The sequence below is a fragment of the Hibiscus syriacus genome, unplaced genomic scaffold (genome assembly GCF_006381635.1).
Source record: "Hibiscus syriacus cultivar Baekdansim isolate YM2019G1 unplaced genomic scaffold, ASM638163v2 tig00110653_pilon, whole genome shotgun sequence".
NCBI classification, from domain to species: domain Eukaryota; kingdom Viridiplantae; phylum Streptophyta; class Magnoliopsida; order Malvales; family Malvaceae; genus Hibiscus; species Hibiscus syriacus.
Genome location: NW_024062813.1, coordinates 71,707 through 81,501, shown reverse-complemented (window position 1 = coordinate 81,501; position 9,795 = coordinate 71,707). Strand labels below are relative to the sequence as shown.

Sequence of the window (9,795 nt, the reverse complement as noted above, 5' to 3'; positions counted from 1 at the left end):
ATACTGGGCATGCTGAAGGCCCACATCATCATGTGTTAAATATCATTGATTGCAAATACTTCCAATGAGGCAGAAAGATATGAAGAATGAAAATGGTGAAACAATGACAGTCGAGCTGACTATACATATTGCTTCGTTTGTCAGGCAGTTGTATTAGGGTCTTGTTGTTGTACAAAATTTTATTCAACAAGAATGGTTTCAAATACTCAATCTTCTTAACCATGTGTCACATAACAGCATGTTCTTTATTAAGCTACATCACAGTTGCATGAATAAAGATGGTCCCCAAGCAGACCATTCGATCTAGGGTTCAGTTCCTCAAGATCTCAGCTTTTAATTTGGTCTTTTGTGTATCAGTGATGATTAGAAATATTTTTTGAGGTTTTTGGAAGTTAGTTTCAATCATACTGATGGGGCTACAAAGCTGTTTTTCACAATAGTTTTTGCTTACTTGATGACATTGAAGAAAGAGGCTCATCTTACGTATATTACCCTTATTCTCGTTGTTACTGGGGTTATCATTGCCAGTCAAGATGAAATGAGTTTTCATCTATTTGGTTTTATCTTGTGCGTTTCATCTACAGTAGCAAGAATTCCATGGACATCCTTCTGTACATGGATCATATAGCTGATGTGTTTATACTTCCTACAACACTCATTACGGAAGAAAACATGATCGGTATCACACTAGCTCAAAATGATATCAAGATCAGTTGGTATCTCTTATTCAACTCGGCACTAGCATATTTTGTGAATTTGACCAACTTTTTTGTCATACCAGAATTTCATTTGTATTCCCATTAAGTTTTGGTCTCAAGTGGTCTTGTGACATCATACAAAAAGTTCTGAACACTATGAAAGAGTTTCCCTGACCAGAAATTTGTGCAGAAGCCACAGGAAAGGATGAATATGTTGTCAAATATTTTACGAACCAGTTATTATGGTTCTGAACCACTGTTGCAATCATATGGTATTTCCATTTATGGATCCAAGATGAAGTCTATTTTCTTCAACCACAAGGTTAGAAATGAGATATGATGAAGATTTCTTTCCACAGAAGGGAAGCATAATTTTTTAACAACAAGAAACTAGTGGAGCCAACTAAGGTTGAAAGACAGGTTGTTGTTAAGCATCTCGACATGATATGGTCCAAGTTGCCTTGTTCGAGATCCAATTAGGTATGGAGACATGAAAGAAATTAGGATAAATCCTCCTTATGATGTGTTTCAAGATACAAATCAGAACAGATTCTACTCTCCTAATTAATTTGCTGAGTCAGACATATCTACATCTACACTCTTCAAAGATGATAGATTCTTTCTTCAAAGATGATTGATTTTCTCTTCAAAGATGACAGATTCTCTTTTCAAAGATGAACGCTTTATTGGATTTCTACACAAGTCCAGACAAAGAAAGTCGATGTTATCAAAGACAATATGGGGCATTAAGGTCATAATTCTGACTATGGCAAGAGTTTCATAAATGAAACATTTCTTCTGAGACTTAAATGAAGCAAAGAAGACACAAAGATACAAGTTGATCAAATGGTTCTTCAGCTTTATGGCATAGATTGCTACACTGATATCCAAATGTAACCATGGCAATAAAAGATCAAGTGAAGGAAGACCAAGTTCACTACTTTGAAGTCAAATGAAGATTGCATCAACATTCATGCATTCATAAGAATATCATTTGCACAATAGACAAATCATTACATTGATACATCGGATTGCATTCAAACATAAAGTTTTTTTTTTAGATTTTCGTATGAAAAAGAAGATTCATGATGAAAAATACCTTACAAGAAGAAGGTAGAATTCAAAACCTCAAATGCAAGAATCACACAAACATCTGAAGAATAGATGGACGCAATTCATGGAAGAAACATTATTCTGAAATGGGGCATGCTACTCAATTAACAAGTTATTTCAATGAGAAAACGCTTTCCAAAGTTTCTCATTTAATCTTTTCTAAAAATGAAATTGTTGAATTGTAAGAAAATGATTTTCATAGTTTCTTACTTAGTAAACTATTTCCCACATCTGTAAGCCCTTCAGTGCATGATGTTATCAAAAACCTTCGGGTCATCCGTAAGCCCTACAGTGTAGGATGCTTTTCAAAAAGCCTTCGAGAACTTTTTGATGTTTTCAAAACCTTCGGGTCATCCGTAAGCCCTACAGTGCAAGATGCTTTCAAAAAGCCTTTAGGAGCTTTTTGATGTTTTCAAAATCCTTCGGGTCATCTGTAAGCCCTTCAGTGTATTATGTTATCAAAAACCTTCAGGTTATCTGTAAGACCTACAGTGCATGATGTTTTCAAAAAGCCTTCGGAGCTTTTTGATATTTAAAACCTTCGGGTCATCCACAAGACCTTTAGTGCAGGATGTTTTCAAAAAACCTTCAGGTCATCCATAATTCCTTCAGTGCAAGATGTTTTCAACATTTCTGTTGTTTGATTCACGATAGTTCGAATCAACGACATCTATCAAAACAAATTTTATCTCACCTGAGATAATTCCTTTTTAAACAAATTTCTTTGCATTCATTTCACATTTTTATTTAGATATTTGACAGGAATTCTAGAGATTAGCAAATATTTCAGAAAAGATTCAAAACCTCACTCGAGGGATCAACATTTCCAGAAGGGGATAAAACAGCAGAGCCATTTCCAAAAGGAGATAGATCAACATCAACATTATTCAACCTTTTCTCAAATCCATAACAAAATGATGTGGATCGTCATTCCCAGTAGAAGAATTCATAATGAAAAGAACTTATAGCTCAGAAGTTTGAACAATTCAAGATAAAAATAGTGCTTCATATCTTTGCCCTATTCTTGTTAACATAAGAATGAGCAAAGAGGGCCAGCTGTAATCACCATTTTTAGCCTGCAGCAGCCCCTCCACGTTGCAAATTCCAGTAACTTCCAACAATGATAGCAGCCCCTCCACGTTTCAGAAGCTTCCAGCAGCTCCACCTGTGGCCTCCCAAGCACCATCCACGTCGCAACTATAGGGTGAGTCACCACCATAGTTCGGTGACTCACCGAACTTTTCCCCTTTACCCGGTCCAAAGGCAGATTCGTGGTGGCCTATAAAGGCCACCGAATCTGCAAAGAAAGGAAAGGAGATAGCAAAAACCAAAGATAGAGACAAGAACATAGAGGAACAACCACCGACGGACAGCAACCATAGAGCAAACAACGAAGCAAAAACGAGCAACATCGACAGCAACCAACACAAGCAACGAAAAACAAAGAGGAAAAGAGAATGAACTCACCACCGAGGATAGCCGAACGTCGTTGGAGCCGTTGTAAAATCGAAGGTAATACCTATGGTTTCTTTTAGATTTAGAGAAATCTAGAGGGTTTTAGGATGAAAGTAGGCCATATTCGGCCTTAGAATTAAAAGAGGAACATTCGAAGCTATTTACCCGAATTCCGGCCAACGTAAACGGTGGCCGACGGTAGTGCCGGCGTCGGAACGAGGCGGCCAACCGATGATTATCTTCCTCCGAGCGGAGCCTTTAAGAGAGAGTAGAGAGAATTTTTCATCTCTCTCACTTAGAGAGAGAATGAAAAAAGAAGGAAATGAAAAAATGGCCTTATGACCGATTAGCTTAGGGGATATATACCCTCACCAAAACGACGTAGTTTTGGTGAGGGACTTTGTGTAAATACGAGTATGGGTTAATTATACCCGTAGCCACTATAACTTTAAAACTTTGCAATTTAATCCTTAAAAGCATATTTTTATTTATTATAATTTGGTATTCGAATTTTACTTATTTATAATTTAATCATTGACCTGTATATATTTATTTTAGGTTAAATATCATTATTAATCCTGTAATTTTAATAATTTACATTTTAAACCCCAAATAATTAATAAGGGTTAATTACACTATTAGTAGTTACTTTTTTTTATAATTCTAATTATGTCCATTAATTGTTCACATTTTATAATTTGATCATTAATCTTTTTGATATGTTTCAATTATTATTTTAATTATTATGTTATTATTATGTAGTCATATAAACATATATAATAAATAATATTTATTTACATATTTTTTATATATTAATCCTATTTATAAATTTAATTTTATATAAATTACTTTTAATAAAAATAAAATATTTTAATATTTATTTATTTTTTAATATTAAGAAATGTGATGTCTTAAAGCACCTAGAAGTCATTTTCTGATATTCTTAAATAAATATATATCTTATTTTTATAAATTATATATATTAATTTATTTTAATTATTTTTAGAGAAATGTTTTATTAATATTTATTTATTTTTTAATATTAAAAATGGACTGTCTTAAAGCACCTAGAAGTCATTTTCTAATATTTCTAAGTAAATAAATATCTTATTTATAATTATAAAAATAAAAAAATAATATATTTTTTCTTAAAATTAGACTAATAAATTTGAAATAACAAGATTGTGAATTAAATATATTTTTGAATTTTTAAATTTCCAATAATAGAGAATTTATAATTAATAAGTACCAATTTTGGGCGTTGTGGGATGCTAATACTTCCCCAAATGTAATCGACCTCAAATACCTTTTTATTATTAAAAAAATGAATTTTTGGTTAAAACGCAGACCGAACGTATCTTTTAACTGATATTTTCTTAAAAACTCTTTTAAAAGATAATTTTTAAGTATTCGACCTACCTAACCCAAAAGATCGATGGCGACTCCCAAAACATTTTAAAAACCATTTATTCACATCACTTTTCCCGCCAAGTTAAAAATTCGTGCCCGGACGAAAATCGGTTACGACACATGTATGGTTGTAAGAGTGAAGTTAACATGATAGGATCCAATGGAGGTAAACCCAAGGCTAAAGTTGAGAAGTCCAATGGAAACAGCAGTGAGGATGGGAAAGAGCATTGATGTCAATTGGGTTTATTTTCAAAAAGATTGAAGCGTCGGGCCTTGTGAAGGGTGCAAAATGTCAGCATCAGATGCCACGTAGTAAGTGTTGTGGCTGAAGGAGAAATAAACAGAAATTCAATCATGATAGAAATGGAAGTAGAAACATGAGCAACTCAAGAGGAAGGTAGATATAAAAGATCCCCCCCGCCCTCCCTTCTATAGCTGTAGAAATCTTAAGATACAAAAAAGAATGTGGCTCGGGGAAATGAGTCAACCCTCTATCACCAAAAAAAAATGTCACTCACACTGAACCCTACAAACATCAGATGCGGTAATGTCATGTACAAATGGGGGTGAAATAAAATCAGGGAGGGCTCTGAGAAAAAGAAATCAATGAAATTAATATTTAGTTCTCTTTTCCAAGCTGAGCAAGGTATTCCTTGTCTGCACTCGAGAGTCGTTTTTGAAACATTGACCATTCGTTTTTGCACCTTGCTCTAACCTGCGAGTAAAAAAGGAAGAAATAACTGAGTTGGCTTACAGATTAACCCTTCTTTTACAACGACAAGTTTCAAATGCCGAGATTCATAATATGCATACCCCTTCCCAAGGAGCTTTCCCAGCCTCCGAATTGCCCTGAAATTTTATGCGATTATAATCAGGACGGCCATGATAAAATGAGGAAAAAGGTCTACAGTTATAGATCAAAAGCTATATTCATATCATTAATAATTCACATAAACATCCGAGGAAATAAGCTAACACATCATTTGGCATTGAAACCAATATTAACTGGTAAGCTGACGAGAATGCACCTGCTTCCCAAGGGAAGGGATTACTTGATGTATAATCCACTGTGAATCTACCACGCCGATTTTTTCATGTGCAGGCTGCGAAGAAGAAAATGGCAATTTAGTACAAGAGAAAATAAGAGGCCGGATTGAGATAAACATGAAGCTCTGACTTTTCACAGGGCTAAGAGAAGCCAGCTTGGCATGTTATTGGATAGTTGAAACAATTACAGTCTCACTAGAAAATTAACAATTTTTATAAACTAGCCACTTTAGTCTTTCTGCATTAGTTGTCATAAGAATGCCTTCAAAAATTCAAGTGTTGCTGATTTTCCAATGAAGAGAGTCCAAAAAGAGCCGGTAATTTTAAAGCATTTTACCGATGCTTTGTATTCTCTATCAATTAAAGACTTCCACAGGTTCATATATTGTTCACTGTAGAGCAGTGAATGGCGAAAAAGGAAATGTTAAAAAAAAGAGACAGAAACCACTAACCTCAACACATCTTCTGAGAGCAAAATCCAATCCCCATCCATGCACCAAATCATTCTACAAGAACAAGATTTGCTAAGCACTTCGGTAGCATCAAAAGGAAAGGGCTCAAGAAATTAAGCATCCATGCACCGAACTGATATACAAGAATCTCATTTTTGGTAGTATCATAAGGAGCTCAGGGAATTGTACCAAGTTATGAAGTAAATTTTTAGCTAAAGGTATTCCAAGCTCCTGATTGATCTGTGTCTTCATTCTTAATTCCATCATTGGAGATATTGAGAATTTAGGGAACTCGTCCCAAATTGTGCTGGTATTTGAGCTGGTTCTAATCAAATTATTTTTCTTTCTAAAAAACCTCATTCAAGAACTACAATGAGTCCATCAATTAAGAGTTCTCTTTAGATTTAAGTTTTTCTATTTACTTGGGCATGTAAACAATCTGGCTAAAGAATGGAATTCTTAGCTACACCTTCACCTGAATCATATGCCACACACATCTCCAAGCCTCCCGAGAAAATACAGGTGCCATAATTTCCACAAAACTGAAAGAAAGCAAACAAGGTTAAATGCATCTGGTTGAAGGGAAAATCAACAGTGGCATAGAGAGAGAGCATACGCGGCACATGGTGGCAAATGAGGATCACTGCACCAGCCTGGTTTCTCTCTGTAATCCTGTGAACCAAGTTCAAATGCAGAATTAGATGATACCCAAAAAAATCCTTTATGATCCTAAAGTAATTGCGACTTCATATGGATGAGTAATAGAGAGAGAAAAGCCTACTTGTGAACTTCTTTGTCACCTCTCCTCTTTGTCATCTGCCATGTCAATCCATTATTGGGCTCCAAACCTGGTTGTGAGATCTCCAGACCATGCTTCTTGACCAGTTGTATGTATCTGACAATTTGTGTAGAGAAAATAAGAAACATATACATGTTGAAACTAGTGAAAAACATAAATGGTTTATAGGACAAACCTCTCCGAATTGAAGTGTTCCACTCCCAGGTCTTCATCCCAGATGAAAATATATTCATAAGCGGAAACAACATCTGGATGCAAAAACCTTTTCGCATACCACCTGATAAAATATATATATTAGAATGAATATCAGGAATGCAGCAACTTATCGTCCATCTAGCAAGGCTGCAACTGGAATTGAAGGAAGCAAGGAATAGGCAAAAGCTTATCCTTTCTTCAAAATTCCCTCTAACTAAAAAGGATCCATCAACATAGAAACTGCAAACCATTCCGAACACCATAAAACTTACCATTTTGTTTGCTTCTTTACGCTAACATGGATTGCATTCTTTGACCACTCATATTGGTCCCATTCAGTCGTCCGCCCATCATAATGAAAAAGCATGATTTGGAAATCCTCAGAAAACTACCATACGAGAGAATACATAAGCATCAAAATCCTCAGAAACCCATCATAATGAAAAAGCATGATTTGGAAATCCTCAGAAAACTACCATACGTGAGAATACATAAGCATAAAAAACCCTGGAAAACAAATTTTAAAAAATGGAATGTCCCATTGACTGACCTTTTTAACACATTTATCTATATTATCCCTCTGATCAAAACCGACCGTAAATGTCACTAAATACTTTGGTTTCTTCTTCAGATCCTGCAGAGTTAAGGAAAATCATGATAAGAGACATCTATTAATCAAGAATATTAAGACATGGATGTATATTTCAGCACCCAGCAAGACATAAATTCCAAAACTGAGAATGTAGTGATTTAGGGGCAAAATGACCCTCATGCATTAGAATTTTTCTTTTGGAATTTGGAAAGAACAATTAAGTTGTATTTAATGTTCCTAGGCGGTGAAGATATTAAAAGAAAAAGACAGTTCCTGCCTGTTTCAGTTACTTAGATGGTATTAGTTAAGCACCATGATTATGATGTTTCTGCGTAAATATCACTTTTGGATCTTACCTCACTAGGTTCACCCCATAACCTGCGCAAATAAAGGTCAGTTTCTGGAACAACAATTCCAGGAGGTAACATTTCTGCACCACGAGGATTTGTGGGAACATATATCTGGAAAAAATAGAAGCAGAAAACAATTAACAAAACATATCAAAACCATGCACAGTGTGGTAATTGTGACAAATAGCTCAGCTCCACAAAAGAACGCAGAAAATAGGTAGATAAGACAAGCTTATCTAAGACAAAAATAAACAGTGGTAAACAAAAGTTGCACTGATAATTTGAAAAATATATACAATCCGTGTCAATAAAATGTCTTCTCCTTCCAAACAACAAATGGTTAAAAGAGCAAAGGGGACAGGGAGTAAGCAAACAGGCACCTTAGGCAGATTGTCTGAGGTTCTCTCAGGAGACCTGACTATAAAGTCTTGGTCATTAGATATGGATACATCAAAAGTTGATCTAAGGCTTGAAGGTAAGTGAATCTGCAGGGAGTGAAAACAAATCATATGGATGATAGATTGACTGCAGAATAGCTTAATTATTAATGAAGGCAAACGTACCTTGTAATGGGAAACTGATGGAAATGAAACACCAATAAAAAATCCCAACACCATTCCAAGAATTGTTGCGATAACAAGCCTGGCTCTCTCATTTGTTTTCTTAAAAACTCCACTGCCAAGACAATAAGTTTAGTTAAAACACATTATTTACAAACTAAAAAAAAGAATTCAAACCCAAGAATGGGTTGCAAAAGATTATGCTTTTCACTCTATTTGATCTATTTGTTTTATATTTGAAGTGTCTAATAGTGAGAGGTAACAATTAGTAAATCCTAACCTGCGGTGCATGGTGGCCATATCTGTATGCTCTCTTGCTCTTGATTTAGAAGGTTAGACGCCCTCAAGGACAATTATCTCCCATAAGCACCTTCAGGAGCAATGGGGAATCTTCAAGAACACCAAAGCAAAATTGCTCGTCTTCAATTGAGCTTGATCTTTTGATCAGTGCAACGTTCCTAGCTTCAGACTAAACTACTATAACAAGTTTGCAATATTTTAGATGGTTAGAAAATAAATCTAGAACACCAATTACAAGTTTCATATTGTAAGACAATGCCAATAAAAATCAAATCCAAAAACTTAAACGCTAATCAAGCAAGTCTCCATGTTAGTTGCTGCTTTGCCTGAAACGACTACTAAAATTTCAACTGCTTAAAACCAGAGACATAGTTCAATATGTTTGACTATAGTTTGCTCTTATAGTACAATTAACTGTAAAAACTTGAAATGAAAATGTAAGCAAAAATTTCTTAAATAAAAGCAGCCATAAATCGGATTTAAAAAAAAAGAGTCACCAATTCTTCTATTTATTTATGTTGTTTTAACTCTCCAGAGCAAGTACATCATGCTTTACCACTTTAGGGATCAAACCATTTCCCAATCCCGGATCCACCACATCTTCTCTAAATCCCAAACTCAAAACGACTTTAACATGGTAAAACAACCGCCAAATTACAAAGAAAACATGAATGCCCAGTTAATCAAAAATTAAAATTTGCAACTAAAAAGATGACACTCTTACTATTATCTGATGAAAAAAAAAGTTCAGCCTTTTCATTCAATTTCCTGATCTGCATATTGAAAAAGAAATTTCCCGATCACATTCAACAAAGCCAGACACT

At 34.8% G+C, this 9,795-nt stretch overlaps 1 pseudogene; it reads right to left on the bottom strand.

The window, feature by feature from the left end:
• Window positions 1-5,094: 5,094 nt before the first annotated feature.
• LOC120137197 lies at window positions 5,095-9,107 on the bottom strand (annotated as a pseudogene).
• Between the last annotated feature and the right edge of the window lie 688 nt (window positions 9,108-9,795).